The sequence below is a fragment of the Heterocephalus glaber genome, unplaced genomic scaffold (assembly GCF_053883595.1).
Source record: "Heterocephalus glaber isolate CG9 unplaced genomic scaffold, H.glaber_assembly_v1.0 deba00001509, whole genome shotgun sequence".
Lineage (NCBI taxonomy): Eukaryota > Metazoa > Chordata > Mammalia > Rodentia > Bathyergidae > Heterocephalus > Heterocephalus glaber.
Window position 1 is genome coordinate 47,163,246 of NW_028258325.1, and position 20,524 is coordinate 47,183,769.

The window sequence follows — 20,524 nt, forward strand, 5'->3', positions numbered from 1 at the left end:
GAGGGCACAGCATACACAGACCTGAAGGCTGTCACTTAGAGAGTAACAGAACAGAGTGACAAGGAGGAGGACTGGGCAGCACTTAAAGAGAGGCACCATCCAGAAGGGGGCTGATGCCACAGGGGTGTGCAAGCTTCATCCTTAGGATGAAGGGGACCATGAATGGCTTTGAGCAGGTATCAGACAAATTTACTTAGTTCCTTACATGAGTTTGTTGGTACCATTGTCTTTTTAAACTTTTTGTCCTATAGGTTGCATGAAAAACTGCTTGTTTTCACTATGTGGGAAGGTGTTTTGTGTTCAACTCTAAAAAGCATTAATAAATATAGCCAAAGTGACTCTTCTCCTTCTTTCTGAACACAGTTTCTATTGTTTCTGGAGGAATTCGATGTGTTGAAAATACATATTCATGTTTTCAAATGCTTTGGAATTCAGTGCATTCACACTCATGTGTTGTGCAGTGTTTATTCCATCGTTTTGGAAGGCCTCCGCTTTTCCTTCTTTCATCTTCTCATCTTCTCAGAAAGCAGCAATTAAAGCCAGTACTGCACCAAAATTTGAAAGTAACAGAGATGTCCCCTGTATTGTCACTTGGAGTCACACTGTTTTAAGTCACAGTTTTGAAGAAGATTGAAAAATTGGATTTCAGGGTTGAATTCTGGCTCCACAGTAGGTACCTTCCCGTGGAGATTAATATTTGTTTTGTTTGAGGCAGAGTAATTGGTAAAGTACATTGGACTGTGTGTTAGAAGACTTGAGTCCTTGCAATGCTATAATGGTTTTATTTCAGAATAAAAGCCATAGTCATTATGTGAGGTGATGGCTACATATCTATATATGATTATATACATGGACAATCCTAATTTATGAAAGAACTCCATATCATTCCACAATGAAGATAGCAAGGGGTAGGAGGTTAAGAATCTTGTTCCAGGTCATGCACAGGAGGTGGAACCTGGCTTGGAACCAAGTCTTCTAAGATACTGCTTCTGCCCATGTCACTCAACAAACCAACTTTAGGTAAATTAACCTCCATAGATCTCAATCTTCTATAAAATATTGAAATTGGACTAAACTATCTCAAAATCTACTTACATTCTGTAAGTAATCTAGTTTTATGACATTGCCAGTTATGAGCAATACTATTATTTATATAAGGTCATCATTTTATGTTTGGTTTTCAACAGCCCTTTCCTTTATAGAAAACAATAAGGAATCAAGTCATCTGGGTAGGCTGTAGTGAATGATAGGTCAGGAATTTTTAAAAGTACAGACATCTGCTGGGAGTGGTGGTGCATTCCTGTACTCTCAGCACTTGGGAGGCTGAGGCAGTAGGACCAAAATTTCAAGGTCAGCTTGTGCTACATATTAAGTTCAAGGCCAGCATGGACTAGTTGTGAGACCCTGTCTCAAACAGAAGCAATAGCAAAAAACACAAAACAAAACAACCACAACAAAAAAGCACAGTGCAGGGAGCCTGACATAGCTGGATGCTGATCCCAAGTATGATATGCACTAAATAGGACAATGTGAAAAAGTCACTTAGTATTTCTGAGCTCCAATTCCCTTATCTGTAAAACATGTATATCCATACCTGCAGAATCGTGTGAAAATTAGAGACAATTTACAGTTGTAGGAAATTTCAGGTTATCACTGGTATTCAAGACATTTTATCATCATCAATATCATCATCATCTTGGTCATCACTGACATTATCAGAATGCATAATACTTACTGATGGTAGATAGAAGGGGGTAGTTTCTATATTTGCATTGTTATCTACTAAAAAAGAATAAACAGGGCCGGGGATTTAGCTCAGTGGTTCTGGCGCCTGCTTCTCAAGCGCAAGGTCCCGAGTTTGATCCCTCATACCAAAAAAAAAAAAAAAAAAAAAAAAAAAATAAACATACAAATAATTAGTTCATACTTTAAACATTGGGCTAGAACTTGGTACGTTCATTCATCCAACAAATTTTCATCAGACACCTATCTTATGGCAATTTTAGACCATGGATTAACAAAAACAAAGCTTCCATGATCACATAACAACATGTTAGCAAGTGGCGACAAAAGTAAGTGATCAACTATAAGTCATGTCTGAATGGTGAGGGGAATGAACAATGAAGCAAGGTACAAGGAGAGTGTGGATTTTGGGTAGGGATGGATTCTCATTAGATGACATTGAGCAGCTATCAAAGGGGCACAAAAGACCAATGGAGTTGACACTTGGGGGAGGACACTCTAGGGGAAGGAGAAGCATGTGCCAAGGCTCTGAGGTGGAAATGTATTTTGATACTTCAGGAAGAGCAAGAGGTGCTGCATGGCTGGAGCAGAGTGAGCTCAGAGAGCTTTAGGAGATGATGTTAGAGAGGCAGCAAGGCACATTGTGCCAGGCCATGTGGCCTGTTAGGCTTTGGCTTTTTCTCTGAATGAGGCTAGAAGCCATTAGAGAGATTTAAGCAGAACACTGGCATAACCTGACATATTTTGCCTTGGGGACAGTGTTGGGTATAAATTGCAAGAGTAGAAACAAAGAGATATATCAGAAGGTTATTAGAATCAATTTGATTATTTTACAACAATTCAGACAATGTTAACAAAAGAGTGGCAGGGGATGAGGTGAGAAGTTGCTGAATTTTGGGAAAATTACCAAGGCCAAACTGACATGATTTGCTGATAAAATAGTAGCAGTACATGAGAGAGGGGGAGGAATTGAGGGTTTCTGTTGGCTTGAGAAACTGGGAGGATGGAGTTGACATTAGCCGTGAAGGAGAAGATTATGGGAAGAGTAAGTTTGGTGCTGGTGGTGGACTATATGTCAGTAACTCAATTTTGAATATTTTGAAATGGGCCATACTGAAATATTTCAAATGGAGATACCAAATAGTTTTATGGTAAGTAGTCTGTAGTTCAAGAGAAAAGACGGGATTGAGATAAAAATGTAGGAGACAGTAGAACTGGACATGTTTAGACAAGGAACTGGGTGTGCTCTCTTAGGAAGTGCTGATGGACAAGAAGTTCAAGGACTGGACTCTGGGATGTGCTAATGTTTGGATGTTAGGAAGATGGGAGAAACTGGCAAGGGAGGCTAATGAGCAAGCAGTGAAGTAGGAGACCTGAGAGAGGGTACCTTGGAGCTAGGTAAAGAGTGCTTCAGGGTGGAGAAAGTGCGCTGAATAAGATGGTGATTGGGAAATGGCTGTAGGATTTTATGTTATGGAAATGACTGGCAGCTTTGAGAAGATGCTTGCAGAGGAGTTTGGGGCTTAAATCCTAACTGAGGCAGGTTCAAGAAAGAGTGAGGGGAAACAGGATGTTTAGAACCTTTTGGGGGAGATTTGCTGTGAAGAGAAATAGAGACTTGGATGGGAATTGGAAAGAACGTAGAAGGGTCAAGGGAGTATTTTAAAGATGAGAAATGTTATAGTTTGTTATATGTTGCATAATGATGGGATGATATAACTGAGTAAAACGTTGTTTCAGGAGAGAGAAACACCAAACTGAAGGGTAGAAACTGGAGGGTTTCACTCACTGAGAGTCTGTATCACTGATTTCTTTGTAATGAGTGGAATTTGACCACACTGACTGACTTAGTTATGTAGAGGCAGAAGTGAGGATTCTTGGATGCCTATACATTGAATGAGCTTTTCCAGGTCTTTCAACTATTTATAAAGGGGTATTAGAAAACTTTTTGTTTACTAACTTATTTATGTATCAGTGGAAGCAATGTGCTTTTACTTCTAAGTAACAGAACATTTCTATTTTTACTTTAGCAAATCAGGGGAATTACGATTATTTCTACCAACAGCATCCCAAGTCTAGGAAGGTCAGGAGGAGTAGTAAAGAGTTTGGAGATGGAGTAGAACCTCAGATGTGAGCTGTTTGCTTATTACTACTGGTAGCTGTGAAACTTAGGGCAAGACCCTTAGGTTTCTGAGCTTCAGAGTTCTCCAGTATAATTATGATAACAGTGCTGTTGACTTTTCAGGTTATTGTGATGATCTGATGCACAGTCTGGAAAAGATACAGTGGCTACTTATTTGCTGGGGTATGTGGACACATTTCAGGTGTGTTCAGGAACCTCTTGAAATTGGTTGCAAAGTTTTGCATTGTTTCCATAGACCCTCAAAAGCTTGCCATTAGATTCTCAAAACATTTCATGATGACATGGCTATGAGGCAGTTGTCTCAGTGATGGAGCTGAAATGATTTGTTCTGACTAGGGGTGCTAACACTAAATCACAGTAACATTTTCTAGGCCCAAATAGGTCTGCAAAGCAATGGCTCTTAAACTTTAGTGAGCATCAGAAGCACCTGAATGACTTACAATGCAGATTGCTGGGCCTCAATCCCAGGGTTTCTGATTCAGTTTGTCTGGAGGGGGAACCTGCATTCCTAATAGGTTCTTACCTTATGCTGATGCTGCTGGCCTGGGACCTGTCATTTGAGTCACTTGCATGCTCAGTCACTGCCTATGCTCTGTAGATGTTTAGTAGGTGGGTTCTTGGAGAGGATTTGAATTTTCAGAAAGTGGGGAGGGGTCCTGAGTATTTAATGGTAACTGTCTCTATTTTGGACCTTTCTATTAAAAAGAAAAATAAGCTTTTTTATATTTTGGGTGATCTTCTAGGGCAGTGATAGCAACACTTTTAGAGACTGAGAGCCCAAAGTGCAACCCAAAATCCATTTATTTATTGCAAAGTACCAACACTGCATTTAAACCTGAATATCCGGTGCTGTGCTCTGCTGCTGGGATGATTTGATTCATGTGCCGACAGAGAGGGCTCTGGGTGCCGGCTGTGCACACGTGCCGTAGTTTGCCACCGCTGTTCCAGGGCCTTCATAATAAAATACCATTGCTATGACTTGGACTTATCCTCCAAAGACCTGTGTGTTAAAGGCTTGGCTGTCAGCTGTGGCACTACTGGGAGGTGGTAGATGCTTTAAGAGTGGTGGAAAGGAGTAAGATAATTGAGGGTATGTCTATGAAAGGGATATGGGGATGCTGGTCTCTTTCCCTTTCTCCCTTGTTGCTTCCCAGATTCCAAGAGATGAAGACTTTCTCCATCATGTGCTCCTGCCATGATGTCCTATGCTGCCACAGGCCCAAAGCAACAAGGTCAAGTAACCACAGGCTGAAATATCCAAATGCATGAACCAAAAGAAATCTTTCCTCTTTTAAACTGATTCATCTCAGATATTTTGTCACAGTGCTAGAAAGCTGACTAACACAATCATTGGTGGCTTACACAGCAGATATTTATTATCTCATGGTTCTCGAGGCAAGAAGTCCAATATTAAGGTGCCAAGCAATTTAGTTTTTAGTAAGGCCTCTTTTTTCTGGCTTGCAGATGGCTGTCTTCTTGTTTTTTCACATGACCTTTTCTCTGTGTGTGCATAGAAAGAAAGTACTGTCACCTGTCTTCCTCATTGAAAGGCACAAGTCCTATTGAAAAAGAGCCCATTTTTATGATTCCAAACATAGTCACATTGGGGGATTAGAGCTTTCGTGCATGAATTTGGGGTGGGGGGCACAGTTCAGTCTAAAAGAAGCAGGGTGTATTGGTGGCTTACCAAGCTGTCTTCTTTCCTGAGAAGCATGGCACAACTCAACAGCTCTTAACATCTCTTCTGGGGGACAAGATGTTGCCATACTCCATCTGACAATATGCCTGTCATTTTCCTGCTGTTCTCAGAAGCACCACTGTGCTGCCTCCAGGGTAAGGGCCACCATTTGGGTAAAATGGGCTTGATAATCAAGGGCATCTTGGGGTTCTTTGTAAGATTTTACCAAGAATTTGAAAGTATGTTTTCTTTTAAAAATGAAGGAAAGAGCCTTTTGGAAATAAGTGCTTTTTGAAGATGTTTACATCAGTGGTGAACAGCGAGTAAGGAATTGAAATGTAAGTACCATTTGTAGTTTGGATTCTGCTTTCTTTTCTTTTCTTTTTTTCTTTTTGCTGTGAAACATGGCTGGGAGCCATGGGCACCATTCCTTTTTAGGAGACTGATGCCCTCATTTACATGGCTGTCTTAGATAGCTGCATACAATGCCAGTAAATGGACAGAAATCAGTGTTAAATAGCAGCACTCAGGAGCAGAAACACTCAGGCAAAACCTGTTACAACCAAGTTGGAGAAGGATATGTTTTAGACACTGCAGAAATTGTGTTCTATGATCGATGGAGTTAAATTTAGATAATTTCATTTGTCCCTCACAAATGCCATTTTTCAAAATTGCACTTCCTTTCTATTTTAATTTTCTCTGTCCTGTTCTCATCTTCATTTTCTGTTTGCCTTTAATCCCTTAATACTTGCTTCTTATCTTTGCTTGACTGTTCAGAATACTTAATATTTGGAGAAACTCTTTTTCAATTAGATCTCGTATCTGTCAGGGAACAGTAAATAAGCATAGCATTTTAGATTAGATTTTTAAAAGGCTATTTAAGTCATTTTGGTATGATTCATATTAATATTTGAGAAGCCAAGGGGCTTTTGAAGCTCTGGAACTACTCAGAGGAGACTACAATGTCTTAATCCTTGAAAGGTGGATGAGGAAGGAGAGGACACTTTCACGTTTACATGAGCAAAATTTGTGTTTACCAGGGCACTCAGAGTTGAGGAACACAAACCAAAAAGAATAATAGACACTTGGTGTTGGGGGCATATTTTCTATTTGCTTGCTCAGGTTTCTTGAATAATTCCAGTACCTACCCCCCTTAAAATCCATTGGGACTTCCCTACAAGCAATTGCAAACTATTTTTAAATAAGTCAGGGCTAGAGTATTAAACATGGCCAATAGCTGTAAATCCTGGAGAAATACCGTATGGGTAAACCTACAGGTATTTATGTGGTGGTTTTGGTTCCAAAACCCCCATATTTTAAGGCATTTGAATATTTTTGGTTTACAAAATACTTCTACTTATTTTTTTAATGTTAGCAGTGTCTACATTTTTATAACTCCTACTAAGGTATCTTGTGTTCATTACTGTCTCCATAAAAGCTAGTGATTTGGTGGCAGTGGTATACTTTATGAGCTGTCATGGGATATGCTACATATTATGTTAAGGCGAGCAGGGAGACGATGAAAAACAAATCATAAAGTTGTCCATTTTCCTAGACAATTTTACATCTGTTTTCCTCATTTTTAAAAATTCTAAATGATATATATGTTTGGCAAAGTAAAGTTGTGTTGCTTTTTCATGCTTGGTGCAATTAAGAACTATGATCTTATAAAAAATATTCATTTTAATAGTTTTTCTTTTTAACCAAATATAGTAAAGAGAAGACTACAATGCTCATTTCTGATTATGCCATGGACAAGCCCTATAACTCAGCAATTTCTGAGTTTCTTTCTCTGTTAGAAAGAAATAATATTGCTAAGTTCTGTAGGTCCAGATAAAATATGGACTCCAAGATGTAACACAAGGAAGCAATGTTATTTGTACTTCTCAAATCGCCTCTGTGGGTGCCTGCTGGGGTATAGTTTTTATTGTAAATTAATACATTGGTATTTTAGCTTATAAAACTATCCAGGTAGCACAATCCCAATTGAACCTGATACTCTTTAAGAAAATTGGGTGCAAATGAAAGGAACATTGTATGGAAAACTAAATTGAAAGACTTTGATTCAGTTGTAGGTATCTTGTACTTTTGCACATAAATGATCACCATAACTAAAATTAAAAGTTAAATGTTAAATTGTGATCAACTGTTTGTAATGAATATGATGGTTAAATGGTTAATGGCTTCACTTATAGAAATCTTTAAAATCTATCATAAAAACTCTCAAATTACAATAGAAAAAAGAATAAAGGACATGAATAGGTAATTTATTAAAGCATAAAATTAATGGCCAAGAATGGAAAAACACTAAATTTAATTAGCTACCACAGAAATACAAGTTAAACTCAAATACCATTCCTCTTTATCAAATGAGAAAGATTAAAAATATAATATTTAATACTTAATCATACATTCAACACTAATAATTGCCTTAGCACCTACAAGATGGTGCTAAGATAGTAAAAGATGGAAAACTTATTTGGATATATGCATTTTGGGATGTGGACCAATGTATCACACTATTATTGCCATGCTGGGCAACATGGCCCTAGGAAAGGAGACAGATTTTGGATCGTCCACTTCAGTTTAGATTCCCAGCACTGGCTTGACCTTGCCTCCAGGTTGACTTTAAGGAGGCTGCTAGTCTCTTAAATCTTCTGATCTTCTTATTTTTTTCTATAAAATGAGGATCATGGCCAATTGTATTTATTGTGAAGATGCAGTGAAATTAAAAAAAAATGCTTCTAGAAAAAAGTAGCTGCTTGATAAAGGTGATATCATAGAAGTAGAAAGTGGAGTAGTGGTTACCAGAGGCTGAGAAAAACACAGGAGAAGGAGGTAGATAATAGAGAGTTGGTGGGTAAAGGGGTGTAGTCGAATGAGAGGAATAACTTAGTGTTCCACAGCACGATAGTATAACTACGGTTGACAACAGTTAACTGTATATTTCAAAATAGCTAATAGGATTTTGAATCTTCTCAACACAAAGAAATGACACTTGTTTGAGGTGATGGAGATGTCAGTATCCCAATCTGATCATTATACATTATAAAAATGTCTTGAAATACCATACTGTATCTCATAAATATATATAATTGCTATTCAATTAAAAATTAAAAAATAAAACAAATGCAAAAGTAGCTACTTAATAAATGATACTTATTATGTTGTTTTGGATTTTTTCTATAGTTTCAAACACAAAATTTCAAAATTTGTGTTTTGTAATGTTAAAGGCTTGATCACTCAGAGTATGGGGGTCAGATACAAATATTGGTGAGGAGCTGTCCAACCCCAGGCTGCTTTGACAGGATGATTCTGGATGCCACTGACTTATCTACAACGGGGAACACTTTTTTTCCAATAACAGAGAACTAGAAACTGTTTTCTTTTTCCTTCAGAAATCTATATTGGATTTTGCAGAATGGCACATAAAACCTATGCAGAACAGAGTGAGACCTACCAAAGAAACAGAGAGCAGGAAACAATCACACATCTTACAAAAGAAAAAACCCACAAAACAAAAACCCCAGATTCCCTGGACAAAAGGCCTATTCTCCTATGCCAAATATATTCAGGAGGGCAACCACATGTACTACAAGGATATCTGCAGAAACAAATCAGGAATGAATCCCTCTGAAGAATGGCAGTTGGGAAACCTGCTGTACTTAAAATATACAGCACCAATTGAGGATAAAAACCTTGTATGTTGGGCTGGGGATTTAGCTCAGTGGTTCTGCCGCCTGCCTCGCAAGCACATGGTTCTGAGTTCGATCTCTAGTGCCAAAACAAACAAACAAACAAAAAACCCCCTGTATGTTTAAAGATAGAGATTACTAGCAAGGTTCTGATACCAGTAAGCAGCCTCCACATACAGTCCTGGAAGAGGTTGGAGCACAGAACAGGAGGACTTATGCAAGACAAAGTCAGAAAAGTGATTGGCAACCTCTGCCAGGAAGAGGTTTCTCTAACTGTGCAGTGATGAGCAAGTGAAATTAACATTAGAATAATGCTGCAAAATGTTTATAGTTGATTCCATATATGTATAGTCTTTATATCTACCAATTTAATAGTGCCCCAATATGAAAAATGCCAGGGTTATAGGTTCTCTCTCATTTCAATGCATCTTCTGTGTTTCTGGGATTCTTTACAGAATGGCAGTCAGCCGACAGAAGTCAGCAGAATCAATTTCTTCTATCCATCATCTTCTTCCTCTCCAGGATCACTTTCCACCTGTGCACACCTGATGCTGCAGACCTTTGGAGAAGCACTTATGCTGGCCATGAAATCACAAGAATACTAGTGTCCTTGTGGAGGGTGACATCTCTGTGCACTCCCAAAGCTTCTGGTTTTGAAGCACTAGGTCAGAGCTGGGTCCTGGCAGAGGCTGGGGACAGAGCATGTTCTTCATCTCAGTCATGCTCTTCCAGGTCTCTGAGGTAGATCTGCCCATGCCTATCTTCAGCATCTTTGTGAATCCAAATCCTGTCAAAGGGAACCCAATGTGCAGTAGCCTCTCTCAGGTCAATGTATCTTCTGAGTCTCCCACTCCATCAAAGCATCTTTTGTTCTGTTTGAGTACAATCGTTCCTCTCCTCACTTTGCAGCCCACAGTGGCCCTGCACGAGACCGAAGATACTGCATGTGAGCAAGGAGTGTGTCAGCAGGTCACAGGCTTGCATCCTAAAGTCCAATCTGCTGAGTTAACTCTCACCAAGACTCTCACTCATTCCACAGCATCAGAAGCAGCCTTTCTCAATTTGTCCTCCTCTCACTGTCCTTATAAACTTTTCAAGAAAAGAACTTGCACTGTAAAAAAAAAAAAAAAGAGCCTGCACTGTAACAGAACAAATGAGGTAAATGCAACCGGAAATGTACATTCTGCTTGCTGAGCTGGCTGACCAGTTTGATAGGTTTTATTCCTTCTGGAAGGGACTGAGAAAGCTTGTTAGGGAATGAGTGTGGCTCACATCCCTGGGCTTCTGCATCGGTTATGCTTCTGGATGCTGTCTTTTATCAGCTTACAATTTTCCTTGCTTAACAACAAGCAATTTCTCATTTCCTTCCTCCTTTGATGTATGATCTTTCAAATATTCATAGATGTTTTCCCTGCCTTTTTTGTTGTGAACCCAGGATGCTTATCTTCATTCCTTCAATCACATCAGTTTTACTATTCGAAGTTCTTGCCCAGTGTGTGACGACAACTGGAGATTTCTAGAGCCTGACTCCCGGAATAAGGGGGTAGAGCAACTGGGCGTAGACCCTTGGGACACACAGCTACAGCAGTGCTGGTTATCACTTGGCCAAATTGACCCTGTGCCATTTTCCTAGGTATGAACTTCAGTTTAGATTTTCCTGCTCATCTTATGTTAAAAAGAGCAAAACTGGAGCATTTGTTTGTTTGTTGTTAGGTCGGATGAAACATGGTCAGGCAGCTCTCTGTTCTGTGCTTAAGTAGATTGGAGTTTGGAAGTGGGAATAAAGGTTGGATATAGAGCCACACAGAACCAGCTTCACAGCCTTAGGAAGTGACTTAAGGTCTCTGAGTTCATTTCCTTCATCTGTACATGCTGGTAATATGGGGGATGAAAGTGAAATGTTTGAATATGCCTGGTCACCCCGAGCACACAGTAGATGTAAAATAGGGATATTTGTCATCTGCACTTTCAAGCCAGAGAAACTTAAATTTACTATGTCTGCCGTGAGACCTGTTAGGGGGTCAACAGGATTTCTGTAAAGGGTCATGTAGTAAACATTACAGGCTTTGGGGACCACTGTTATACAACCACTCAGTTCTGCACTTGTGTGAAAGCAGCTATAGCGTATACATAAACAAAAGGCCATGGTTTTGCTCCGATAAAACTGTATACCTTAATCTGTATAGACTTCTATAACAAAATGATATAAACCAGGTGGCTTATAAAAGACAGAAATTTATTTCTTATAGTTCTAGAGGCTGCAAAGTCCAAGATAAACTCCTCAGCAGATTCAGTATTTGGTGAAGGCCCATTTCCCAGTTCACGGATGGTGACTGCTTGCTGTGTACCACGTGGTGGAAGGGCACAGCTGGCTTTCTTATGAGGACACTGATCCCATTTGTGGTGGTCCACTCACATGACGTAATCACTTCATACGGGTTCATCTCCTAACACCATTTGTTTTGCAATTAGGCTTCAATGAATGAATTTGGGGGGGTCATGAGCATTCTGATTACAGCACTTTATACACTTGAAATTTTAATTTCATATCATTTTTATATGTCACACAACATTCTTCTTCTTTGAATTCATTCTTCGCTCTCAGGCCATGTAAAAACCAAGTGGTGAGCTGATTTGGTCGGAGTTTGTTGGCCCTCCCCTTTAGTTTAGTACTTCTCCCTAACTCATTATCCTCCCCCATGAATTGAGTTGCTGTGTGTTTCAAAGAGGCAGAGCATTTGACATATGCTAAACGTTCAGTAAATTGCTGTTGCTGTTGTGTCACTATTATTCACATTAAAAGTGGTGATCCATAAGCTATAATGGTCAATATTTTTAGTTTAATATGATTAACGTTAAGATATAAGGTTGCAGTTTAGTCCCTTTTTTGAGCTTGCCTTATCAAGAGTAGTTAAATGAAACGCAATTTTAAAATGTCATTGATAAGCTTCTCATCTGTTGTATAGTAAAACATTTACCTGGTCTTTCTTCTGGGTTCCTGCCAGGGAGTTTTTTAACTCTTGGAATTTCCCAGTTGATCAGAGAGGCTTTGTTACTGATTGTAGACCCCTGGGATCACAATTGAGTTCTGTTAAAGAGGTGACAAGTTGGTGGGCCCCCACTCTCAGCAGGGGTTTGGCCATGCCAGAGAGACCAACCATGTGACTGAAGGGTCTGGGCTTTGGGCCATGTGATTGACAGCACCCCAACCACATGACTTTGAGGCAGGGAGAGAGGCTGGAGGTCAAGAGCGATCACAAAGCCAGTGATTTTCTGGTTGGTAATCAGACATCAGTGTTCAGAGGGGACACAGCCTGAGGATAAAGAAGCTTGTCTTTGGGACTTTCCTTGTCCTTGCTCTGTGTACCTTTCCATTTAACTGATGGTGACTTGTATTGTTTTGACAGAATTATGGAATGCATAGAGAACTGGAAAAGTATCATTTCTGGGTGTCACCATGGGATTCCAGGACTTTACAAGAGGTCCCCATCTTTTCAGGCCTTCAGCCTTAGACTGAGAATTATACCACAGGTTTTCCTGGTTCTGAAGCCTTCAGACTTGGACTGAGCCATGTTACTGGCATTCCTGATGATGTCATGGGGCTTCTCAGCTTCTTTAATTATGAGAGACATTTTTCCTAATAATTCCCCTCTTGTTCATCTATATCTACAGATATGTATATATTCTATTGGTTCCATCTCTTGAGTGGAGAACCTGACTAGTATAGTAAGACTAATGGTTCCCTGAGTTTTCTGAGTCATTCTAGCAAGCAATGGAACCTGTGAGTGTTGTGGGGACTCTTGAATTTGTGACCAATAGGTCAGAAGTGTGGGTGGCCTGGTGACTCTGGAGGTTGTGGCTGGTGTCTGAAGTGAGGGTTGTCTTGTAGGGAACTGCAAGGGTTTGTGAAGTCTGTAGAAACTTTGGTTAGCAACTATAGGCATTTAATGTTTGAAATGTATTCCATCATCTAATCTGAAATCTAAGAAATTCACATATTGTGCCCAATTAGTGAAAGCTTTGGATTAAGGCAAGATTTGAAAGGACTCTCTTTGAAGCTGGTGTTTTAAAAAATATACAGCACCAAGGATGATGATGCTAGATTCATTTAAAGATATATTCTGCTCTGAAGAAAACAATGTAAAATATCCCAATAAGGAGGGCGTATGTTTCATGTAAAGAGCACCCGTGACCAATGAGAAATAAGTGTGTACACTTATTTGACGTGATTTGGGTTGCCCAGCCAGAAATAAATAACAAAACAGAGCACTCACTCAAATTTAAATTTTATTAAAAAGAATGATTGTACCGTATAAGTTTGTTCCAAATGTGCATGGGATCTGCCAAACAGGAAGAAGAAGACTGTTGCTGCTTCACACTCTTGTTTCCACCTTGTCTCATGTCTTAGTTACTTTCTCATTTCTGGGACAAAATACCTGAGACACTTGTGACTTAAAGAGGGAGAGGTTTATTGTGGCTCTCATTTTCTAGAGGTTCCAGTCCATAGTTTCCAGAAAGCCATAGTGGAAGAGCCTGGTGGAGGAAAAGCTGCTCATATCATGACAGCCAGGAAGCAGAGAGCAAAAGGAGGAACTGGGGAGGAAGATATAACCTTCTAGGCCATGTCCCCAATGTCCCATATCTTCTAAGCAGACCTCACCTCTTAAAAGCACATTTAGGTATAAAGTCATCAGTGGACTAATCCATAATCCAATCACCACCTCAAAGTCCTGCCTATGATCTCACGAGGCTTTAGGGGAACATCTAGATATAAACCATAACTCTACGAAAGAAAGGACCACTTGGAGTCCTTCTGTCTATCTCCACTGTTAGCCCCACAGCAAGGTCAAGGGCAATGTCAGTGGGAAACATGTTCAGTTTGTTAAGGGGGGCAATGCACTTTGACACCATGGGGTGATGAAAGGCACTGCTTCCTGAGCTGGCTGACCAGTTTGATAGGTTTTCCCTCTAACTGACCCAGCTGCCTCCTCCTGAACCTAGCTGCTACTGACCCTTTCCAACTTCTTGCACTTCATCTCTGTTGTGGGCAAGCTGGCCACAGCCTACTGGACAGGAGGACAGGGAGCTTTCTTGACATAGGAAGGAGGAACTTTCCTTGGGCAATGTGGAGTAGGATGCACTCTCCATGCCACTCAAGTCAGCTTTTACCTGGCAAGTGTCTGGGCCTCTCAGCTGCTTATACAGAGACATTTAGCATTGCATCAGACTGGACCCCTTGTGCATCCCTCCCTTGATCAGACTCCAGAGGGGAAGAGAGTCAAGAGGGGCCTTGGTTCCTTGACATGCATGTCTACAAATCTAACTTCAAATCTTTATAGTAACATACAGAGTAGGAATTATTTTATTATTCTATTATTATTTTACTGGTGAGATAGTGAGGTTCTGAAGTATAGTAGATCCTCCCCTTCCTCTTCTCTTTTTGCTCATCTCCTTCTTCAAATAACTTATCCTAAATCACACAGATAAATGGTAGAGCCAGAATTTGAGCTCAAGTAAGCTGGCCGTAGAGTTAATGCTCTTACTCACTGTATTGGTTAAGGTTCTCTAGAGGAACAGAATCAATAGAGAATATATGTATAATCGTGCAAGGGGATTTATCAGGTAGGCTTACAGGATCAGAAGCTATCTACATGCTGGATAGCCAAAGGATCCAGTACCTGTTTAGCCCAAGAAAATGGAAGCCGCAGAACAAGAGGGATCAGGGATGCAGTCCAAGGTTGAAGGCCTGGAAGCTCTCTGTAGAGTCACCTGTCCAAGTCTGTATTGAAAGCTGAAGAAACTGGAGACACTTTGCAAAGAGCATGGTGAAGACTGAGCTCTTCAGAAATGGAATTCCTTTTTCTTTCCATTTTTTATTCCATCCAGGATACAAGACAATTTGTTGATGCCACCCACGTCTGGAGTGGATCTTCCCCTTCAGTTTGCTGCCTGCATATCAGTCATCCACAGACACACCCAGAACTGTGCTTTACTAATCTGTTAGGTGTGTCTTCATCCATTTACATTGATGTCTCATGATTAATGATCACACTCACTAAGCTATATTGCTTCTTAGAAAAATTGTGATATCGGCTGACATATAGGAGACATAGCACTTACCTGTGTTAAGGGACTTAATCCTCACAATTATCCTACATTTGACATTCTTGTTAACCTATTTTATAAATGACAAAATTACAGAGATATTAAGTACTTTCCTAAGCTACCAAGTAAGTAGCAGAACCAGGTTTTGAACCCCAACCCTGCTGCCTTGTAAGAGAATCATGCCAGTTTTTAAAGTCGCATGAGGAGGGGTATTTGAGGGACAAGACATGTAACAGGAGAGTAGACCAACTCTTGTTTTGTTCAGTGAGTCTGGGGCACCAGCCTACCCTTAAACTTTCCTGGGCTTGTCTCTTTCTCTGATGTAGAAACAGGAAAAGGAGACAAAAGACATGGTACAGAGCAAAAGTAGATTTATTGCAGAGCAAAAGTAGATTTATTGCAGCAAAAGTAGATTTATTGCAGCAAAGCAAAAATTCATTGCAGAAGTGGTTCAAAGCCACTCTAAGGATTAGGGGGCCTAGAGCTGGGTGACCACTGGATATAAGGCAGTGGTCCTTTCTGTATGGGATAGGGTCTGTCTCCATCCACTCAGAGGGTCTGCACTTAATTGGTTAGTGGGCTCGTTGCATACAGTGGGTCATACAGTGTGTCAGGGTAATTACATTACACAGTTTAGGATATTCAAACATTTCAGGTTATTCAAACCACAAAGGGGGGTGAGTGGGGCAGTTTTGTGAGCCAGTCTGAAGTTATCTCTTGAGAAGTAAAACCACAAAACTGTCTGTTTTCACAGCCACAGAGGCTGCTCTTCTCTGACCCTCTAAAAGGGTCCATGTCCTTTACTCTAACTCTATCTAAGGGTCCCATCTTTCCTTACACTCTGACATTACAGGCAGGACATGGCTGTACCCTGTGGAAAAAAGGAAGAGAACTGGGAATCACTCCCTACACACCCCTAAGAAAAACCACAACTAATTTATGAATGGGGGAAAGGCTTCAAGTTACATGTGGCCAGCACTGTAATAGTAAATCATTCATCTTCAAGGGAAAATGTGTCAAGGAGCCCCTTTTCAACTTAGGGATCTCAAAGGATTGTCAAGTACCTCTGCTTTTCTTGTTTCTGCTTCCCCAGGCAGCAAAGAGGCAGGTCAGGCTGCATTTGTGCTAAAGCTGGCCATTCTAGAGGTTGTTCAGATGTGTGACGGTGTATTTTGTTCTTAAGTCATTATGTTGAATTATATCTTCTCTGCCACATCATTTGCACTTTCTGTTTATAGATCCAAAGAGATCAGACCTTACTTTTACAGAACTGCAACTTTTCTCAACAAGCTTTTACTGAAGGGCAGAGACAACCCTTTTTTTCTTAAATAATACATTTTTAATCATTACATTTTAGGAGAGAGAGAGAGAATAAGCTGTAAATACCTTTCACTTGGGTGTGTGCATGGGTAATTATTCCTCTACAAAGAGTAATAGACAACAAAGCATGCCTGGTGGGGTGCACAGAGGTGTGCTGGCAGCATGAGATCTGGGGACTGGAAGCTCATTATCAGATGAGGAATTACAAAGCAGAAGTTCAAAGCTCATTCAACTCCACATGAGCACATTGCTGGCTTCCCACCTGCTGGGATGCAATTCAAGGAGTAAAGATGGGGATGGTGATCTATGGGCTCCTGATGATTGGATCCCGACTCCTTCACTGTGGTCCCCTCTTTCTCGGCAGAAGTCAATGACAGCTAAACTGAGTGGCAGACCTGTTGGGAAGAATTCTGTGTTGGGCCTGTCCAGGCAGGGAGGTCCTAAGATTTGGTGCTAAGATCGGCTTAAATCAGAAGTGGTAGATCCAGAGTGCAGGAAGAAGTTGAAGGCCAAATTGACTAGGAATTGGCTCAGTTTCCTCTTTTCTCATCCTCCTTTTCCCATCTCTGCTCCTCTTCTCCCCCTCCCCCCATAATTTGTTACCTTGTCCCAGTGTCATCTCTGTTGTTGCCCCACCTGAATCTGGAATCATGTTCTAGTTCTTTCTGCTTGTTTCCAAAGTCCAACTCACTGCCTTAGTCTGACATTTGATCCTGGCAACATTTTTTTTTTTTTTTCAGAAGAGACCATCCCTTCCACAATTGAATTTGCCTGAGGTTGAATTTTTATTAGCTGCTTTCATGAAGATAGCTTCCATCAGTGAGGCCATCTCCAATTCAGTACAAACACAGATTCCAGAATGATTTCTCAAGGTGGTGGAGCTTACACTTTGCTGTGTATCTGAACCACCTTACTTAAAATTCCTCATGTCCAAACTATGTTCCATACCAACGAAATCAAAATTTCATGGGACTGGACCCTGGCACTGATATTTTTTTATAGCTTCCCAGATGAATACAATGTGTAACCATGTCCAAAATCATTGTTCTAAGTCACACACTGGATTTTATTTCTCTTAGCAAAACTCAATGATGCATCTCACTACCTGTAAAATCAAAGACTGTACTGCTTAAGTTGGATTAGTAGGCCTTTATAGTAGGAGCCTAACCAATGCTTTTGGTTCTACCTCTGCAAAATTCTAATTATAGTTCAGCAACATTATAATTATAGTGGTCTCAGTTCACTCACCATTCCTTACATATGGTGTGCTCTTTTTTTTTTGTATTAAATTCTTTAATTCGTACATCGTAGGTATAAAACACAATTACATTTCTCATTGGGAACTGTACCTTTATATAATGCATCTTGGTGCTTATTTTTTCCCCATTCCTAGCCCTCCATTCACCCCCTCCACCCTTCCCTATTTACAAAGACTTTATTTTCATTTTTTCCATTTCTCAGCATTTTTCCTTTCCCTTCTTTCTTTTCCCCTGCCCCTCCCACTACCCCTACCCTTTGGACCTTTTCTTCCTATTTTACATTATCAATTATTCATTCTAATCATTGGTACATTTTAGGTACACAATATAATGACATTCATCATTGGAAATTTGCACCTTTATATAGTCTCTCTTGGTTCTTATTTTTCATCTTGCCCAGCCCTCCCTTCAACCCCTCCAGTCCTCCCTATTTACAAAGATTTTGTTCCTATTTTTCCATTTTCTCATATTAATCCCATTCCCGTCTATCCTTTCCCCTAGCCCTCCCACTTCCTTCCCCTTTGCCCCTTTTCTTCCTATTTCACATTACCTATTATACATTTAGCCCTTATTTACACTTTCAGTTTCTCACACCAGAGAAACTATTTGGTATTTATACACCTGTGTCCTATTTATTTCACTTAAGAGTATCACCTCAATGTGCATCCACTTAGCTAGAAATATCTCTAGTTTCTCATTTTTGATGGCTGAGTAGTACTCCATTTTATAAAAAACCCCACATTTTCTTTATCCAGTCTCCAGTTGATGGGCATTTGGGCTGTTTCCAAGTTTTAGCTATTACAAACTGTGCTGCTATGAACATGGGTGCACATAGATCACTGTGGTATGATTCTTTTAATTCTTTGGGGAAGATCCCCAGCAGTGGAATAGCAGGGTCAAATGGGACTTCCAGTCCTAGTACTTTGAGGTATCTCCATACTGATTTCCACAGTGGTTGCACCAGTCTACACTCCCACCAGCAGTGGAGCAGGGTTCTTCTTTCCCCACAGCCCCCCAGCATTTGTTATTGGTTGATTTCATGATAGCAGCCATTCTTTCTGGAGTGAAGTGGAGTCTCAGCATTGTTTTCATTTGCATCTCTCGAATGACCAGTGATGTTGAACAGTTTTTCATATGTTTATTTGCTATTTCTACTTCTTTGTCTGAGAAATGTCTGTTCATTTCAGATGCCCATTTTTGGATTGGGTCTTTAAATCTGGGAAGTCTGATCTTTTTAAGTTCTTTATAGATTCTAGATAGTAGACCTTTGTCTGAGGAAAAGCAGGTGAAGAGTTTTTCCCAGATTGTGGGTTGTCTCTTCACACTGCTGTTGGTTTCTCTTGCTTTGCAGAAGCTTTTTAATAAGAAGAGATCCCATTTGTTGATTGTTTGTGCTAGTTCACAGGCAACTGAGGTTTTGTTCATAAAATCTTTTCCTATACCGATGTCTTCAAGGGTTCTACCTAACCTCTGTTCCAACTGGTTCAGAGTTTCTATTTGAATATTTAGATCTTTAATCCATTTTGATTTTAGTTTAGTGCATGGTGAGAGATATAGGTCTAGTTTTAATCTTTGGCAAGTTGAAACCCAATTTTTCCAGCACCATTTATTAAAGAGGCTATCTTTCCTCCAGGGAGGGTGTTTGGCTCCTTTGTCAAAAATGAGATGGCTGAGTGTGTCTGGCATTGTTTCTGCATCTTCTAATCTGTTCTACTGGTCCTCAAGTCTGTTTTTTTGCCAGTACCATGCTGTTTTTATCACAGTAGCTTTGTAGTAGAGTTGCAGCTTGGGGATTGTGATACCCCCTACCATATCTCTGTTACCTAGAATTGCTTTTGCTATTCTGGGTCTCTTCTTATTCCAAATGAATTTTTGGATTGTTTTCTCGAGGTCTATGAAGTATGCTGCTGGGATCTCAATTGGAATTGCATTAAATCTCTATAGCAGTTTTGGAAGTATGGCAATTTTCACTATATTAATCCTTTCTACCCAGGAGCAGGGTATGTCTGTCCATTTTCTGATATCATCTTCAATCTGTCTTTTCAGAGTGCCATAGTTTTCAGAGAAGAGGTCTTTGATTTCTTTTGTTAGGATGATTCCTAGGTATTTCAGTTTTTTGGATGCTATGGGTGTTGGTTTTTCATAGATGGCTTCTGTCAGTTTGAGGTAGAGATCATCTATTGCAATTTTTTGTAGGGTTTTTATCATAAATGCATGTTAGATTTTGTCAAATGCTTTTTCTGCATCTATGGAGAGAATCATATGGTTTTTGTCCTTGGCTCTATTGATATAGTGTATTACATTGATTGATTTTCGTATATTGAACCATCCTTGCATCCCTGGGCTGAATCCCACTTGATCAGGGTGTATGATCTTCTTGATGATCTTCTGCATTCTGTTTGCCATTATCTTATTACGGATTTTTGCATCTATGTTCATCAGTGAGATTGGCCTATAGTTCTCTTTTTCAGTTGGGTCTTTCTCTGCTTTGGGGTCAAGGTTATGCTTGGTTCCAGGAATGAATTTGGGAGTATTGCTTCCCTTTCAATTTCATTGAAGAGTTTAAACAGTAGTGGCAGCA

General features: G+C 40.0%; 1 protein-coding gene across 1 annotated transcript in view; it reads left to right on the forward strand.

Moving 5' to 3' along the window:
- Positions 1-20,524, forward strand: part of LOC110350225 (uncharacterized) — a 362,121-nt gene that overhangs the window by 128,183 nt on the left and 213,414 nt on the right. The gene's annotated exons all lie outside the window — the stretch shown is intronic.